Source organism: Pygoscelis adeliae, unplaced genomic scaffold, assembly GCF_000699105.1.
Source record: "Pygoscelis adeliae isolate BGI_AS28 unplaced genomic scaffold, ASM69910v1 Scaffold48, whole genome shotgun sequence".
Classification (NCBI taxonomy): domain Eukaryota; kingdom Metazoa; phylum Chordata; class Aves; order Sphenisciformes; family Spheniscidae; genus Pygoscelis; species Pygoscelis adeliae.
The window spans coordinates 2,609,570-2,628,141 of NW_008825618.1; the positions used below are offsets into that span (position 1 = coordinate 2,609,570).

General features: G+C 38.4%; 1 protein-coding gene across 1 annotated transcript in view; it reads right to left on the bottom strand.

Annotated features, from left to right (window-relative positions):
- Window positions 1-18,572, bottom strand: part of NALCN (sodium leak channel, non-selective) — a 251,553-nt gene that overhangs the window by 229,965 nt on the left and 3,016 nt on the right. The window lies entirely within an intron of this gene.

Below are 18,572 nucleotides of genomic sequence, written 5' to 3' on the forward strand. Positions count from 1 at the left end.
TGGGCAGTGAGGCTCGAGCACTTGCCAGTGAAGACTGAGGCAAGAAAGTCATTGAGTACCTCAGCCTTCTCCATATCCCGGGTAATCAGGTCTCCCATTTTGTTCTGGAGAGGGTCCACATTTTCCATAGGCTTCCTTCATATCATACACAAAAGTTCTTGGAAAAAGGAAAAGTCTTCTCTGTACCACTTTTAAAATGCCACTTTTGAAAGACTCCAATAGCCTAGTATCTGAGCTAGAATATGCTGGAAACGTAAAAACACATCTTCTGGGTGAATAAATGGTAGCCTCACTCTTGTGCGGTACTGCTCAGCTTGTGTCAAAGAGAACTTATAAACAGACCTATTATTTACACTTCGATGTAAATAAAAAAACACACAAAAAATGAACATTGGGCTCACTTTTCCATTGTATTGCCCATTACAAAATACTTGCACAGGAAGGTAAGTGTAAAATACTAGCAATCTAGTATTGTGACGTACAATTACTTCAATATTGTTCAACAGCTTCAATTAAATCAGTATCATTTTACATTAATTTTTTCATATGTAAATTTCAATCAAGTTTCAATCAAGTAATCATTTCAATCAAGTTTCTTTGGACATTTCCTGAGCAACTCTTTACCATCTCAAAATGACAATTCATTTTTTAGACTTCATTAATAACAGGTATGGTGAACTTTTCAACATTGATATTATTGGCACTCCATTAATTGTCTAGCACAAGGATTCAGAGCATACCTTTGCACTACTGAATAAAAAAAACTGAGGAAAAAAAACTGAGCACTGGATCCTTGATGACCTATATGCCTTCCTAGCTGTTCTCTGGCTCTGCTTTAGACTTCTTCAACTAGGGTCTCTAAAATAACACCTGAGCACGGTTTTGATGATAGTTCAATCCAGAGATGACTCCTAAAAGGCAGCATGGAGAAGACTGAATCCAAGCTCAGTTTCCTCCCTACTACACTATTCTCAACCACTGCTCCAGTTTGCATGACTAGACATCCTCACGTTTCACAATGACTTGCAACACAGGCCCTCCACTGCAAGCTAGAAAAACACTTCTTTGGTGGGCTGCTAATGCCTCACACTTTACTTCAACCACCGAATTGAAAAAAATCTACATTACTTAGGTAGATTACAGCTGAGAGTTAGATAGTTTCGTGTATCACATGGAGCGTAGAGGATGTTGGGGACCAAATGCATATAGACAGACACAGCTTGTTGAAAGGGAGACTAGAGAAGACTAGACCTAAGGAAAGTGGATATCCCAGTTTCATGTTGTATAGCAGTAAAAACATATGCAGAGACATTAGCAGTGTATTTTGGGGCACATAAACACCCTTTTCCAAATGAGGTTTCTCCTTACAGGTTGAACATACCCTCCCCTGCCTTATACATTAGCCATTTTCAGACAGGATTTTCTAACACATAAGGATGTTAAAGTTCTCCTCAATCCAAGAATTAAGAGGAGGAAGACTGCAAATCAGGGAAAGAACAGAACAGGAACTTTTGCATCATAATTTTAACCTGTCCTTCCTCAAGAAAGTAGACTTTCCTAAGTAAAGTCTGAGCTAATCAGAACATCTTCACTCAGGGCTGAACAAACCCAGCTGTTTCAGTACGTTCAGTACTGAACATACGTTACGTTCAGTAACTGTGAAGGAAATACGCGTTATTTCTCTGTGGAGATCAGCTAACAACACCCTAAATCTCTTATCCCTCTCTCCTCTCCCCCTGCTCCCTCTTAGTCAACAAATCTCCAGTGAGATTTGTATCAACATGCAACTTGAGTCCTTCAATTGTGGCTCTGAACAAAGATGCTGATTGGTCTCTCTCTTGCTGAAGAACTCCTTGAAACTTATTTTCTTCTCTTAAGCACCCTTTGTCTGAAGCAAAAAGTTTTCCCCCGTTATGCTGTACAGATCTGAGCATGAACTGGTGCGGGAGTTCCTGTATTCACCCTCCTCTGAATAAGCCGTCAAGAACTCACTAAAAGCCAAATCTTTTTTCAGAAATTGTTTTTTCTCTCCACAATACATGTGGCATGATTGAAGCAGCTCTGCTGTTTTCTCCTTACAAAGGAAGATGTCGTGACCCTTTCCAGTCTTCTCACCAGTCAGGCTGCTCCACCACCTCACTTCTCTCATTGTCACGTCAGGCCAGCTTCCCCCGCTACATCCTCCCTGTCAGGGAGGCTTTCAGCGGATCGCCCACAGAAATTTAGGGCACCTGAATCACCTCTGTAGAAACTACTCATTTTGGGGGAGGTTCTGTCCCTTTCTGCTTTGCATGTTGGGAGCTTTGGCTAAATCCTTTTCATGTTTGTCATTTGGCTGGCAGTGAACGTGGCGGGGAATCTTTAATGCATTTATACTGTGTATTGGCATATGGGATGTTATTTGGTGTTGGAAACATTTTTAAGGCAGGACCATGTCCTGCTTAATGTGAAAATCAGAATATACCTTTTAGTATGAATCTTGATATAGACTTTTAGTGCTACTTCCATGAAAAATCTAATTCTGACTAAACACAGGCTAGCACTCACATATTAATAGCAATGAACAGTGAATTTCATTCACATTTGAAAAAAGCCTTGGGCTGAAATTCCACACTCACGGACAATGGCAGCCTGTTTTTAGACTTGGAAAGGAATATAGATACATGAAATTTAAATACATCTGGTGACATCTTACCTAAAATAGCTGAAGTATTGCAATGTGTTAATCCCTCACCCTTCTTTCATCATGTCTGCTGAAATTTGAGAATTATTGATGAGGTTTGTTTTAGCATTTTTTTGTGAACGCACTATCCCAGACCATTTACATTATGGTTTATAAGTCTTTGAAATGTGATCTAAACATTTGCAAAAGATGAAGGATTAGTACTGTAGACTAGAAGCCTCATGCTGAGACTAATCCAAACCTCTTAAAGTCATTAAAGCTGCTGACTCCCTACTGCCTACGGTGGACAGTGGATTCTTTAATGTGCACAGCAAGTCCTGAAAGCTTCTCCAGCAACATGACTTACAGTCTATCTAGACAACAAAATCATTTGCTTCTGACAGAGCAGTGGATGCCAGTGAACGACTGCAGGCTTGGGACAGCCTTTGGAAGGCTTTTGCGCAGTAAACCATGCCCTCATTTAATGCCTATTCCAGGCAAACTAAGGGGCGCTGCTCAAACTCAGTGGACTAGCTAACTAACTAACAGCTATTAAACACAAAGCATTTTAAGATACATAAAAAATCTGAAGTCCAAAGCAGCAATACTGCTTAGCTGTTAGATGGATCAATCTTTTCTTTGTTAATTAGAGGTCTATTCATCGCTCTCTACAACTACCTGAAAGGAGGTTGTAGCGAGGTGGGTGTCGGTCTCTTCTCCCAAGTAACAAGCGATAGGATGAGAGGAAACGGCCTCAAGTTGCGCCAGGGGAGGTTTAGATTGGATGTGAGGAAAAATTTCTTTACTGAAAGAGTGGTTAAACATTGGAACAGGCTGCCCAGGGAAGTGGTTGAGTCACCATCCCTGGAAGTATTTAAAAGACGGGTAGATGAGGCGCTTAGGGACATGGTTTAGTGGGCATGGTGGTGTTGGGTTGACGGTTGGACTCGATGATCTTGGAGGTCTCTTCCAACCTTAATGATTCTATGATTCTATGATTATTTTGTAATACCCTTCCTAGTCTCCCCAAACAGTTTCTCCTAATATGCTTCCCTCTTTTCCCTCAGTATTTATTTACAACAGGTCAGCATCACTGTTAGGCTAGTACACAACCATGGAAATAGCTTTCTTGGTAAACTACACATGCGGAATGGATCAACAGTCTGCCTCTCTCTTAGAGATGCTAATGTGAATTAATCTGAAATCTGACATCCCAAAAAGAACAGACAAGCTTGACAGAACAGTCTGTAATTAATATATTATATTAATATTATTAATATATAATATTAACATATATTATATATAATTAAAATATTCTCCGCCCTATGAGAACTTAATTTTATATGACAATGTTGCCATAACTAAGGAAGAATACCTCAAGTTCAGCATAAGATCTTAGTGTTTCTTTATCTACTTGAAAATAGGACCAACAAATAAATCTCCTCCATTCCCCCAACATGCTCCTTATTTCACCAGTTTTTGCATAATTTTAGCACCATTACATTAACTGAGTACAATGTATTAGCTCATTTCTTCATTTTTTATTTTCACGTGCAATACTAATACCCCAGTAACAGCACTGAGATGCCGGAAGATACACTTTGTCAATTGTAACCAGCACATTAAAGATAAAACACCACTTGCCAGTATTAGGTGCCCTAAACAGTCATTACACAAGTTCACAGAAAAAAACAATTTTATAAGACCTAACTCATTGGAAATGTGAGCCAACACAAAATACAGACAGAACCACAGACAAAAGTAATAACACCTGAGGTAGTCACTCCATGAGAGCCATTACAGTTTAACTTACACCAGAAGGGAAGACTAACCAGACTGTAATTTTTTAATAAAAGTTTATTCCGTTATCAACCTTGCTGAAAACAAAATACGCTACGAAATCAACATCCGAATTGCATAAAGCAATCTGCCAGAAGATCGATTATGTCTGCTAATTTTGTTAAGCAATTTCAGTATCTCATTGGTAAGGTAGACAGCTAGATGATAGCACAGTCATCTCCTAAGTCATTTCTGCCCTGCTTATCTCTTAGCATCTCAGGGACACCTCAGGATGAACAGCAAATCCCTGCAGGTGAAAAGTGTCCTCTGCCTCTCTGCTTGCCTTCAGGAATTTCTTCTTCTCTCTCATCCCTGACTACAACCTGTTCTCTGAATCCTTCCCTCCCGCCTCTTTCCAGACACCTCTGTGGGAAAGCTAAATAAAAGAAGTGATATGACATTTGCTCTGAGTAATCAGATTTATCATCTGTCTGTCATTAGGAGAACATTAGTCTCCCACTTTTCCTCACAGTCTCTGACAAACAGGATAGCTGAAAGATGGTACAAACACAAAGAGACCAGCAAGCTCAGTAACAACCAGCTACTTTGCTATTCTATCATGGTCACTGGATCCTGCATGTGATGGTGGTAAATAAAGCACATCATTGCACATCAACAACTCTAGCAAATTCTTCAGATCACCCTGTGGGCTACTTTGTGTAGCACTACAAATAAGCGTTAAGGGGTAGAAGCTGACATTTACTGGCATTTTAGGAGCAGCATAAATGCATGGGAGGAAATAGAAAGAATAGAGGGAATCAGAATTTGGGAGTATCCTTTTTTCCCCCTCCACTACGCTCATTATAACACAAAAAGAGCAAGCTAGAAGAGAGGGCACAGCTGAGTTAGGGAAAAAAGACTCACCCTCCTTCCCCCATGCCCTTACTCCACACAAACACCGCAGGGCACTGAGGTGGGAGTGGGACAGAAAATGAAATCAGAGCTCAAGGGAGTGCCTTGCCTGACCTCCCTCTCCCCCCTGCGAATGCAGATAAAGATACACATATACACACAGAGGGTATTTATCTCCTACCTGGTCACATCCCTTATGTTTCTGGCTCAACTGCAAACTTTCCCTATTTCCTTAAAAACCTGCAGTTTACAGGTCTGTTTAGTAGCAGAATGATGTGGACAATCCAGCCCAGCCCCCAACCTGTCGAACACTTTCAACATTTTCCTCACACAGAAAAGAGAATGAAGAGATACAGCCTAATCAAGACGAAAAGCTGCCTCTGACTTCTGTTCTCAGTTCTCTTCTGTCCCCCCAAAATAAAACTATTTCTCAAATATGCTCATGTGCCAAACATTAGCCCTCTTCTTCCTTCTTCAGAGCTTTGCAACTCCACAGCTGCTCCGGGTCTGACTGAAGCAGGACCTCACACAAGACAGACGACTCTCAGCCGCACTACCCGCTTCTACTCAGCCTGACATAAAAAAATTCAACCTGAAGCATTTTATTATGCAACAACCAGCAAATCACATACTAGCCATCTTTTAAGGCAAAGTACTTCTGTAACTGTAAAATCATGATCCATGCAGGAAACAAAGGAAATTGTGGATTGCTTAGCTAAGACCATGTTAATAACCAAAGAAAAACTGGCATATTTTAAAATGGTGGTCACGTCCAAGTTAGCCCTCTGCAACAGTGATAGTATCACTTCAAAATGAACCAACGTGTTTTTTTTTAAAAAAAGTCTGCATTTGGGAAAAAAAGAAACAATAAGGGGGGGACACACAGCTTCTTATTTCTTTATGTCATCTTTTTCTCATAAAGTGTCTTCATTCACAGTGAAGGAACTTATTTAAAATATATTCACATAACAGCAATTGATTTGTAACAGCCAATGGAATTGGAATTGCTGTGTGAAGCTTAACTCTAAACGGTTATAGTGGGTGTAATATCACTTTATTATCAGAGTTAAACAAGTTCAATTTGTAACTACTCATGTATTGTACTAAACTGCTCCATCATCAGATGCTTCCAAGTAACACATTACATAGTGCATAATTCATCTTTGTCATAACATGTAATGTAATATTTATAGTAATCTTGTAGTCTATGCTAGAAAAACGTTGGAAAAATCACTTGATGTTACAGCACACAAAACAAAGTTACTCTACTTATAATTAAAAAAATGAAACACAGCTCTTGCTGGTCCTTTGGATTAGACGGTTATTCCATGCATGTTACTGACACACAACACACACAGTTCCAATCTATCACTACAAAAAAGCTATAATCACTACAGATCCACTACTTCATCACTTGCAATAATTAAAAAAAAATAGATTTTTAAGTGAATTTGTTGAGATTTTCAGATTATTTTAGAAATTACCAATGAAGATGTAAGGCTATTTCATTTATTAAAGAACAGTCTCAAATGTATTTTTAAGGCACACTAGATTTTTGTTAATTTATGTAATTAACTTCACCAAACTCAGTATTTCATGTTTCATATTGTAATGGGAGGGTTTTAAACTATAGTATTCACCATCTCATTTGCTGTTTCTAACAGAAAGAAAAAAAACCCGAACATCAAAAAGCCTGTAAAGGAAGAAACAAACCCGGCCATGAAGTAAGAATCAAGACTTTCAAACAGACAAACAAGAACCATTTTACTTGCTAAAAATCCTGTAACAGTGTTTGCTGTAAAATAAGGGGAGCAATTGGGAGGAGTTAAAAAATGGCGGTTTAAACCAAAACTGGTAAAGAAAATTTAGAAACGAAACAGAAACAAACATGAAAACATTACACAACACTCCCTTCCTTGAGTACAAAAAGTATCAAGGGGAATAACCATTTCCACAAAACGATGGAAAGGAATGCCTCAACACACCTCCCGTATCAGCCAAATCACTGTAAAGCATCTCAGTTCAGCTGAGTGACAAGTAATTCAGATTGCCCACTATTCAGAGCTACCAGGCACAGCCTTCAGATATAGTCAATACAGGACAGATGCTAACACCTTCTTATCAATACCCAACAGTAGGTATGGCTACAGAACATGTGGGGAGGGAGCTTCGCTGGTGTATTACATTGCTGCTTTCTTGATACACCACTTTACCACTGCAGTTGGGTGCCAACATGCCCTGCAGGGAGGTTTTATGGGTTACTACACTGCAAGCCTGAATTTCATTTCCCTCTCCATCTGCTCATTAGCCAACTGTATTCAGTGTCATAAGTATTGCCTTACTAGCTGACTTGGCTCCCTTGGATGTTTTAAGGGTTCAGCAAATCTAAAAATGGCTTATCAGGAGGAGGATTAATAGGATCCCCCTACCTGGAACAGCACTCACTGTTTCCAGGAAGTGCACAGGAAAAAAAGTCTTCACCACGAGAACGATTAAACATTGGAACACGTTGCCCAGAGAAGTGCTAGCATCTCCCTTGCTGGAAATACTCAAGACTCAGCTTGATAGGACCCTGGATAACCAAATTAAGCCCCTGCTTTGAATAAGAGGTTGGTCCAGACCATCTCCATAGGCCCCTTCCAACCCAGACTTTTCTCTGCTTGTGTGCATCTAAGACAATCTCCTCAAGATGCCAGTTCCTTGGGGTAGACTCCAGTTCTACACGTAGTTCCACATGCATGGACGTATTTCCAAGCTCATGCTTGGAAATACTCTGCAGCCTTGAGAAGGTGATGTGCGTTAAACGCTGCTGTGCTTCATCCAGCAGTATTCTGCCCTCCCCAGCTCCAATGTTTATGGTGGATGCAATGGGTGGATTTGGATCCAAATGTTTCAAGGTGAAAGCTTTCACTCCGAAGCATCAAATATTGCCTGGAGATTGAATAAGGAGATTTGATAGGTAGTCTCACCTAACATGACAAAACTCAGATTTATGATCATCATTCACAGCTCTCGTTCAACAGAAAAAAGCCACAATGATGAAAGTTGGAATAGATAAGAATGAGACACTTTTTAGAAAGAGAATTTTATTATTTGGTAATTAGCATTATTAAAAGCTGGAGAATCCTTTTTATACTACAGAGACCAGGAAAAGTTTATTGAAACAACAATCTTAGTATAGCTGTAAGAAAGTGGTATTTATATTAGCGGTGGAGAACACAATACTCTGAAATGAAATTTTACATTCAGCTTACTGCCTTAAAAATCCCACACAAATTTCGCCATTTTCATGAAAATACAGCTGCACAGAAATCTTCTTATTTCCTTCCACAGGGATTTGGATGTCATTAAGATTTTTTCATCTTGATGTCTTGTTTTATTCTCTCAAATTAAGAGAGAAGACAACATGGGCATAAAATAAAATAAAAAGATATTGTTTAAATTATAGCAGACTTCCCTGAAAATGCAAGTTTCAACACAGAAAGGCACATTAGGGATGAAGTTCCCTCTCTTCCTACCTGATTGGATATCAGGAGAAATTTCTTCACTGAAAGGGTTGTCAAGCATTGGAACAGGCTGCCCAGGGAAGTGGTTGAGTCACCATCCCTGGAGGTATTTGAAAGATGTGTAGATGTGGTGCTTAGGGACACAGTTTAGTGGTGGACTTGGCAGTGTTAGGTTAACGGTTGGACTCGATGATTTTAAAGGTCTTTTCCAACCTAAACGATTCTATGATTCTATGTTATCCAATATGTTGATTTCACTGCTATCCTGCTATATGTGTCATTTTATCCTGACATTAAAAATATCCCTTGATAATAGCTGCTTTCATGAAGAAAAACCATAAAGTAATCCTTGAAAGTGCTATTAGAGAGGGAAAAAGTTAACATTACTGAAAAGTAAAGTTTTGTTCATCTAATTGGTCTGTATATTGAAAGAGCAATTCCTAAATGCATTATGAAAGTCAGTATGTTGTATATTTTTTCTTAGCAACTTTAAGGTTAAATTTTGATCACCATGGTAAGTCACTAAGTATTATACGGACACATACTTCAATCCGTGCCCAAAAATAATTTCTCACTAAAAATTTCTATGACCCATTGACTGGTTAGAAGAATTACCATTTTTGTTTTAGAAATACTATATAAGTTCACTAAGTAATTTAAATGTCTTTGATTTTCTAATACTCTAATGCAAAAATGGTGCAAAAAGCCCCACTGTGTAATATGAGTCATTACTTTCCTGTAATAAACACTCCAACAAAACCAGGCACAAGTAACCATAGAAACAGGTGCGTATATTCTAGTGCCATGGTCTCTAACCTTCCCTGGCCCACAGGCAGTAACACCCAACTAGCAGCATGCTGCAGGCAACTTCATATTTGTTTTCCTCATGATAATCAGTTTTAATTTTTTTAATTTCCTGTGACTGGAAACAGCATCGGAGCATTTCACTAGCGATATGATCCCAGTAGGTTGGGAACAGATGTCCTTGCGATGGACATACGCACTTAGCAAAACAGCAACAGAGAAACACAGGAAAAAGGTAGACAAAAGAATCAACTTTTGTAGACTGAATGTCTTACCCGTTATTTGAATATCAATACTGTTTGCTATGAAATAATATTTAAAACTATCAATCAGAGCTGACAACACCAAAATACTCCAGTATTTTTTAAGTTAAATTTTAAGACAATTTGAAATAATATACTTTCTGCCAACACAGAAGAGCATGGGACCTGCACTACACATCTAGGTTTCCAACAGCATTATACATAGTACAGCATTCTATTTTTCTAATGTAGGTAAGTGAAATAATTTGTCATAAGGACAAATAATTTTCTCCTTATAAACCCAAGAAGTAGAGTCAAATGGGAAACTCAAAACAACTCCGTCTTTTTTCATGTTTGCTCTGTGAGCTTTTTACTACCACAGGTAAGTAGTTTTCTATTTTTTCCCTCCACATCATTACACCCTGCTTAATCAAAGCATCTTGTCATTTTCTCATCCTTGCCACTGATTCCACTGGTTATGCCCCTGCCCTCCAGGTTGAAGTTCTCGCTCCAGTTTGTGACTTGCACATCCTGAGACTGAGCTTTCACCACCAGGCATCACCAGCACATCAGAGCATGCTGACACAGGATGACAGAAGCCACATACTCTGTTTCACTACCTGACCTTTGAAAACAACACAACTTCCTGATCCTTAACTCATTTATATGCCATGGGGTATACAGCATATGTAAAGTCACAGAGTGCAGTAATTTCAGAATTTCCATCTTCCGTTTTCAGTCTGTAACACAGCAGAAACTCCCTCGGCAAAGTTACTAAAAGCTGGTGAGCCAGTTGACAGTGTTTCACCACAATTCAATTAATATTTCCATCATTTATCAGAAGGATTAAACTAATTTTGTAATTTCTCCGTTCTTGTTAGATGAAGGTGGAATGTTTAATATTAGAAGTACTGAAAAGAAGGCAAAACAGATACTTGTAATAAGGTACAGTAAACAAGAGTTCTGTAATCCGTAACTCAAGACTTCTGAATTAGGCTGATTATGGAAAAAACTCATTTAAGTATAAATGAGTTAATGCCATAAGCGTTAAAAAGAAGCTGGCATGCAGTTGTCTGTATACTTTCTGTAGTGCCCACCTATCCATTGACAGCAAATCAATACTAAGGAGTTAGAGTAATGGCTGACTGTGAGATACCTAAAGGCTAGGTGTCAGCCTAGGTACTTTAAGCTTCCCTTTCAGTCAATGGAGAAAAACAGGCCAGATAAACCACCTTTTAGAAGAGCCTACTTTAGACACAAACAACTAATTACAGACAGTTGCAGACCCTCAAATTAGCGCTGATTAATCCTACTAGAAGTGTTTCTATTTTAAGCCCAAAAATCTATTTCGTGCAAGCAAGGATAAAAAAGTGTCAGAATATGCAAACGGACATCAGCTGCCACTGGAAACAATTGTAGACCCCAGCTTAGATCATGGCAACCAGCGTATTTCATTACAGCATAAAAAGCCCATCTCCGCCTCCCACCGCTTGCACTACAGGTGGAAAATTCCTTATATTGGCAGAGAACTGAATGTACAGAGTTAAGCCCGCATGGCTCAGGTAAGTCTCCAGCCTGCTCTGTCCTTGGTTCTCTCTTCTTGAGCAGTCAGATAGCAACTGCAGCAACCAAAGCACCTATCAGAAAAACGACGAGGAAAATGTGCTCCCTGCACAGGGCCAACGCTGCCTGGGAACACCTGACATGCTGAAAGCTACTGATTGCAGTTAACTGGCCTTTAGTACTGGACAGAAGCAAAGGAAACGGCTCCCACCTAACTGTGACTGTGTTGGCAGAAGATTAAGCTTTGTTTCAGTTCCTGCATGAATTCACCGAGAGAGTGCTGAAAGCTAATGGTGCAACCATTCACTTCAACCCCTTGCAGGGGTACTGAAGTCAGTGAATAGCGCTCAGTGCTACTGAAATAAGCTCTGACAAAACCACTCGCAACTACTTCAGTTAGTACAAAAGTTTTGCTGTGAATGTAATTGATTTAACAATGGGGGAAATGTCAAGGACCATTACTTCTGACTTTCTATAATCTCCTTTGTTAGCTGACGTGTCACAACTGCACAGTGAAAAGAAAGACATTTCTATAAAATTCAGTGCACTACTTGTGCTATACAAAAAAATTGTAATTTTCAGCATGATGATACTAAAATAAGTGTCAGCTAGGCTTTTTTAACAGACAGGAGAGAGAACTCTCACACTTTTTATTTTACAGTGTTACTCTTCTAACAGAGGAAGAGGATAAACCATGCGTCCTTTTCACAACATGATTTCAGTGTAGGTTTTCTAATACCATCATGCTTGTGATTAGAAGCCTCAGTGAGGATGCGGTATAATGAAGATAATTTCACATACCCTCACAGTGTCCATGGAGTGAAATTATATCCATTCACCTCTCATTCCCTAAAGGCTGAATTGTCACCTGAGACATCTGTTACTTGGCTCCTTTTTGTTGTAGTGGATGTGAATTCTTTCATATCATGGACACAGTTTCCTGATAGTTTCTCAGATTTTGGCACGTTTTCCTCTTTGCTTATTTTATTATATAATGCCACCAGTGCAACTGTGTTTAATACAAGCAATTTACCTGGAATATTTCTCTATCTCCTTATTCCATCTCCTAATACAAAGGCCGAAAGTAAAAACCTCTAATAAAGATGAGATACCTCTAAAGTAAGGTATCCTTACCTTGCTCATACCCATGTGAGATGACCTTCAGAAGACACCTGATTAGAAAGCAGAAGGTAATTTCTGCATCACACTGATGAGAAGAAATATCAAGTTCTTCTGTCACACGTTAGGCTCCCTGCTTTCTTTCAGAAGTCTGATGCTCATCTAATATCACATCTGTTTTAGGCTTGACAAGTTATCTTTCATTTCTCTAATTCCGCCCCACCTCCTTTTTTCAATGAGGAGATCATTTTGGAAACTTTCCTTGAATCAACAGACAGACTTATGTCAAGCACATAACAGTCATGTTCATAAGTGACATATGAGTGGGCATGTAAATGTGAGCTTTGATTCTGAGAGACTGTGAGTCTTGTCAGTTAGGTTACAAGTTGACTCATGAACTATTTCGACAGACACAAACCTTAGTTAATTCATGGTGCTCTCAGAAGCCTGCTGATCAATCAGTAAGTTATGCAGTGGACATAAAATGCATGTAATTGGGAGACCAGTTTAAATCTTATTCAAGATACAGTGAAGGAGATTGATCTGCTTTCATTTAAACAGACTTAATACTTCCTTGATGCAGCTGATTATAGCAGAGCTCTTCCTGACCAAGGAGCCTGAGACTTGAAAGAAATCAGAACCAAAGAGTCACTATTTACATTCTGGGAAATAAAGATCATGCAAACAAATCTAGGATCAATTGAAGAAAGTGGAATTCTGAACTGAAGAGATCGTGAAAATACCAGTGTCAAATTGAATTCAGTAACTTTTACCATTGCACTAAATTTATTACATTTTATACATCGGTACACGGTGTGGTACTGTAGTGGCCAAAATTGCATATATTTCTTAGAAGGCTGTAATTTCACTCACAAAACCAAAGAAGTATATTATGGTTGCACACAATGTTAAACTTTTAGATTCTTTATACAAATATAAATCATCAGTAGCAGGCAGTAAAATAAAGATAATTTCCAGCTAAATGTGGAAGTTCGAGTTTTATGATCCCAATGAATCAGAGGTTAGTCACTTACCTAGACTTTGACTATGTCTGCAAACCTTCACAGTCCGGGTATTCTGGCAATCACCTTATTATACGTTTCCTGATAAACTCCAAGTAACACAGAGTATTTCTGACCTAATAAAGTATTACTTAGAGCACAAACAAGTGGTTGCCAAAGAAGTAAATGTATTCTATGAGAGGCTAGTTGATAACAAACCCATGACTGTTCACTGTACCAACATAAAAGGATCCCTGACTTCTGCTAAACCACTGATACTACGTTGTGTTATTCAGCCACCCTGGTACCAGTGGAGCTTTGTGTTTCAGGACACTATGATTCAGCCTGTATCTGCTGAGCAGACATACCTAAGTAGAGCTGGGGAAAACTTTACACCATGAAGATGGTCTAAGTTACTGCATTTCCATCTTACATGAGAGAATAAAAAATAAAATTAAATTAAGTCATCTCTTGAAACACCCCTGAATTATTCACTGAACTGAATGAATTATGAGATTGGATAGCACATTAGGACTGGGAGACTTTTAAGTCCATGACAGTGATGGCTGTTGTTCGTGCTCTATTGTCAAAAATAATTAAAAATACAAGTTTGATTTCATTCAATTAAAACATTCCTATTCCTAAAGTCCACACTATTCTGGTGTCACTAAATCTCATGTAAACTTTGTGTCAACACACAGCCTTTCCCCACATACCACGTTTTGATGTTCTAACAGGTCAAAATCAAGAGGTCTCCTGGCCTTTATTCTTACCTTCAATCACCCCTGAAGTAGAGCTGTACTTTATATTTAATGTTTCTAGGTCTGAGACAAAGAAATAATATGTATGTGATAACGCTAAAAGAACCTCATTCACCATTTTATTAAAATGGCCTTTTTTATTTTACACACTCCACGGCTTTTTAATGTGTAGAAAGTCTGTGATATTTACCGTTAATCTTTTTAATTTTTTTCAATGACTTAAAAAGATCAGAATTTTTAATTTCTAAACCATTAGGTCTTTTTAAAATGTGTCTGTAACACATTTAGTAGACATCTGCTAACATGCTTCATAAGCTATTCCTACAAAAATATTGACGTGGCTAAGTCATATCATCCATTAATTCATGTGCTACTCAGAGAACAGAATTTGCAATGCTTTGAAATCATTAAAATGTGTGATCTACATAGAAAGGTTGCAGGAAAAATATGTAACTATGAAAACCTGCATATCTAGGAATGCAATACTTTTTTAAAAATAATATTAAAATATTGCTGTACTTATTGCAGCGTATTTTCATGACTGAAATCCATATTCAAAATTATTTGCTCATAAGAACCTAACAGGTTAAACATAAATCAAAATAGTAAGCCACGACAGTTTCTCTTATAACTACATGAATAACTTGCCTAATGAAGTAATTAACACTTAACTTTTAATGTCATCAAACTATTCAGTTGGAGGCCAGATACTATTCATGAAAGTTATTCTCTAGATAGTGATATTATATATTTATTGACTTCATCTATTTGAAATAGATTTAATACTGTGTACACAGTATTTCCCTGAGCTACTCTATCATTTCACAGTGAGCTCTACCACAGGCCATCATTCTTCAATTTAGAACGTAATTTAGAATACAAGCATAAAAATATTTCATAAGAAACAAACTGACTTGGTCTAATTCTCTGTCTCAATCTCATATAAAACTTCACAAACCATGACAAGTTGTCTTACTGTTTGTACGTACATTTTATACAATGCGGCCAGCCAACATTAGGCAGATGGTCCTAGAATTTTGTACTTAAAAAGACCTCAATCAGTAAGAAATTATAGCCTGTATTTCATTTTTCAGAGATGAGTTTCAAGGTAAAGACAGACATATTATTAGCATTAGTTCACTTGTTCATGACAAGTAACAATAGCCTGCAATACCAAAAACTATAATACCATTATCATATCACAAGCCTTTCAGTACTTTCTTCCCAGGTAGTGCCTATATACTGAATATGATCCATTACACTGCACATTTATACCTATTTCAACTCTTCCAGAGGAGACAGTCTATCTTAACACCTATTAGAAGCAAACAGTGTATGATAGCAATAATAAGGAATACCAATAAACTGTTTTGAAAACAAAAGGACCTCGGACTCTATAGTAGATATATTCTATACTATCATCTTCCGGTTTCTTTAATATTTGTATTTTGTGCTCCTTGTCTAAACACATGTCAGTGTCTATTTTCTCTGTACGTGGTGGATAACTATATGAGCAGTGCCCCTGTAATTCAGAGTCCTCTCTGTCACTTGTCTTCGCAAATGGAACAAGCAACCAACACTCACAAGACATAGACAGCCCAAATTTTGAACAGATTTTACTAGCACAGCAACAATTATTCAGAAGGAAACATGAGTAGTAAAAGACACAATGTCACAGCAACATTTGAGTTTAACTTTCCTTCTGGGGTAACAAAACACTTGGATGGATGTGTCGCTTTATTTTGTCACTTAGTTTACACACGGAAAAGGGAAACTTTTTACAGACAAAAGGCTAGGATTTTCAGAAACTACTTTCCTTTTCTAAAAGCCCCTGGGAACGAAAGGAAGTATATTTCTCATTTGTCTCAGAAGGTGTTAATTAGACATGACTTAACATTTTCAAAATCTTCTTACCTCAGCTATACTTATATTGTTATTAATTGGGACTTGTGTGGATGGTGCCTACCTTCTCCATAAATTAGGTTTCTCACTGGACTAAAATTTTGCATTAATCATGGTTCAAAAGTTTATTAGCATTTCAACTCCTAAGGCCTTTAATGAAATACTGATTTATAGTAAAGTTCAGTAGAACCATATGGCAATAAACTCATTGATCCTACGTTCATGAAAAGCCTTGAATGCACTTAAATTAGGACTACAGTTCATAAACAAATTTCCTTATATGAAGATGTTTCATATACGAACATCTTTAATAAATGTTAATAGGTTTCTAAACAGTGCCTTAGTTTACTTTGATTGCCACTATCTTTGGAAGTCCATGGATCATTATGTTCTTGGCAGAGTTATAATATTTAACCAATTTTTCCCTATAATCAATAATCCAAAGAGTAAGTCGAATAATTGACTAAAAAAGGATTATTCATTGATTAGCACTTGAAGAAACAATTTTATAACATATTCAAAAAGCTCTGATTTAACAGCTGAAAAAAGGCCAATCCAGTTCTAACATAGTTTTACGAAAGTTGCTACGCATGACAGAAGCCCATGTCCTTTTCCTACAGCTCTCTCTAATTCACATGAATAGCGTGTAGCCACCAGGTCCAGTGAAGCCATCCTTCCCCTTTATTCAGCAATTGCGAGACCATATCCACAAGCCTAATTTTGAGCTGAGTGCAGTTCTGGGCTCCCCAGTACAAGGACATAGACATAATGGAGTGAGCAGAGGGCCACCAAAAAGGTCAGAGAGCTGGAGAACATGATGTAGGAGGAGAGGGTGAGAGACATGGATCTGTTCAGCCTTCAGCAGAGAAGGCAAAGGGGAAACCTTGTTGCTGTCTGCAACTACCTAATCAGAGGATACAGAGAAAATGGAGCCAAACTCTTCTTGGAAGTGCACAGTGGTAAGACAAGATACAAGGAACACAAGCTGGAACATAAAAAATTCTGATTAAGTATTAGGAAAAAAATGTTTTGCATGAGGTTGGTCAAGCACTGGAACAGGCTGTCTAGAGGGCTTGTGGAATCTTCATCTTTGGAGGAGTCTGAGATTCACCTGGACAACCCAAGCCATGGGCAACTTCATCTAACTGGACCTGCTTTGGGCAGTAGGTCAGACTAGATGACCTCTGGAGGTCCCTTCCAATCTAAGTTATTCTATGACTCCATGAATAGCGCCAATGAAGGCACTTCATTTCAGTGTAACTATATTCACTGATGAATGCTACAAGGCATGAAGCTGTAAGCAAATCCTCAGTTGTTAAAATAACAATAAATGCAGCCATTTTCTACTGAGACAATCTATCTATATGTAACAGTGGTTATGTCTAACCTATTCTACTGTATTTTTCTGTAATAAACGAAGAGTAAAATGTCAGTGTGCAAATGAAATAATGTGCGTTGTCATCTATACATGTATAATATGAATCAAGGCAATGGAACCAACTCCAGACAGCTATTCATTCTGTGTGGACAGACCCATCAGCCATGCTTCAAAGACAAGTTCATCATATGACGATCAAAGATAAGTTCATCCTATGAGGAGCGGCTAAGGTCTTTGGGTTTGTCTAGTTTGGAGAAAAGGAGGCTGAGGGGCGACCTCATTGCTCTCTACAGCTTCCTGAGGAGGGGAAGTGGAGAGGGAGGTGCTGAGCTCTTCTCCCTGGTATCCAGTGACAGGATGCGTGGGAATGGTTCAAAGCTGTGCCAGGGGAGGTTTAGACTGGACATTAGGAAACATTTCTTTACCGAGAAGGTGGTCAAACACTGGAACAGGCTTCCTAGAGAGGTGGTCGATGCCCCAGGCCTGTCAGTGTTTAAGAGGCATTTGGACAATGCCCTTAACAACATGCTTTAACTTTTGGTCAGCCCTGAAGTGGTCAGGCAGCTGAACTAGGTGATCGCTGCAGGTCCCTTCCAACTGTCCCTTCCAACTAAACTATGCTATTCTATCCTATCTCATTCTATATCCACAAAACCACAAATTTAAACAATGCAGTGAAAGATGTTAGAATATGCAGCAACATATTATTCATAGCCCTAAGTGTTGACTGTGAGCGAAGTTGGTATTTCCATACACAAAGGTCAGAAATCAAGCTTTGTACAGAAGTCACACTGTTGGCCATCCCTCCCAGATAACAGAAGCATTTGTTTACCAACATGCATTAAATTAAGGAAAAAATTCAGTAAAGCAAGATAACTTTCTCATTTAGCTCCCAGTAAGACATATGTTCTTATTTAAATAAAGTAACCACAACACAACGCAT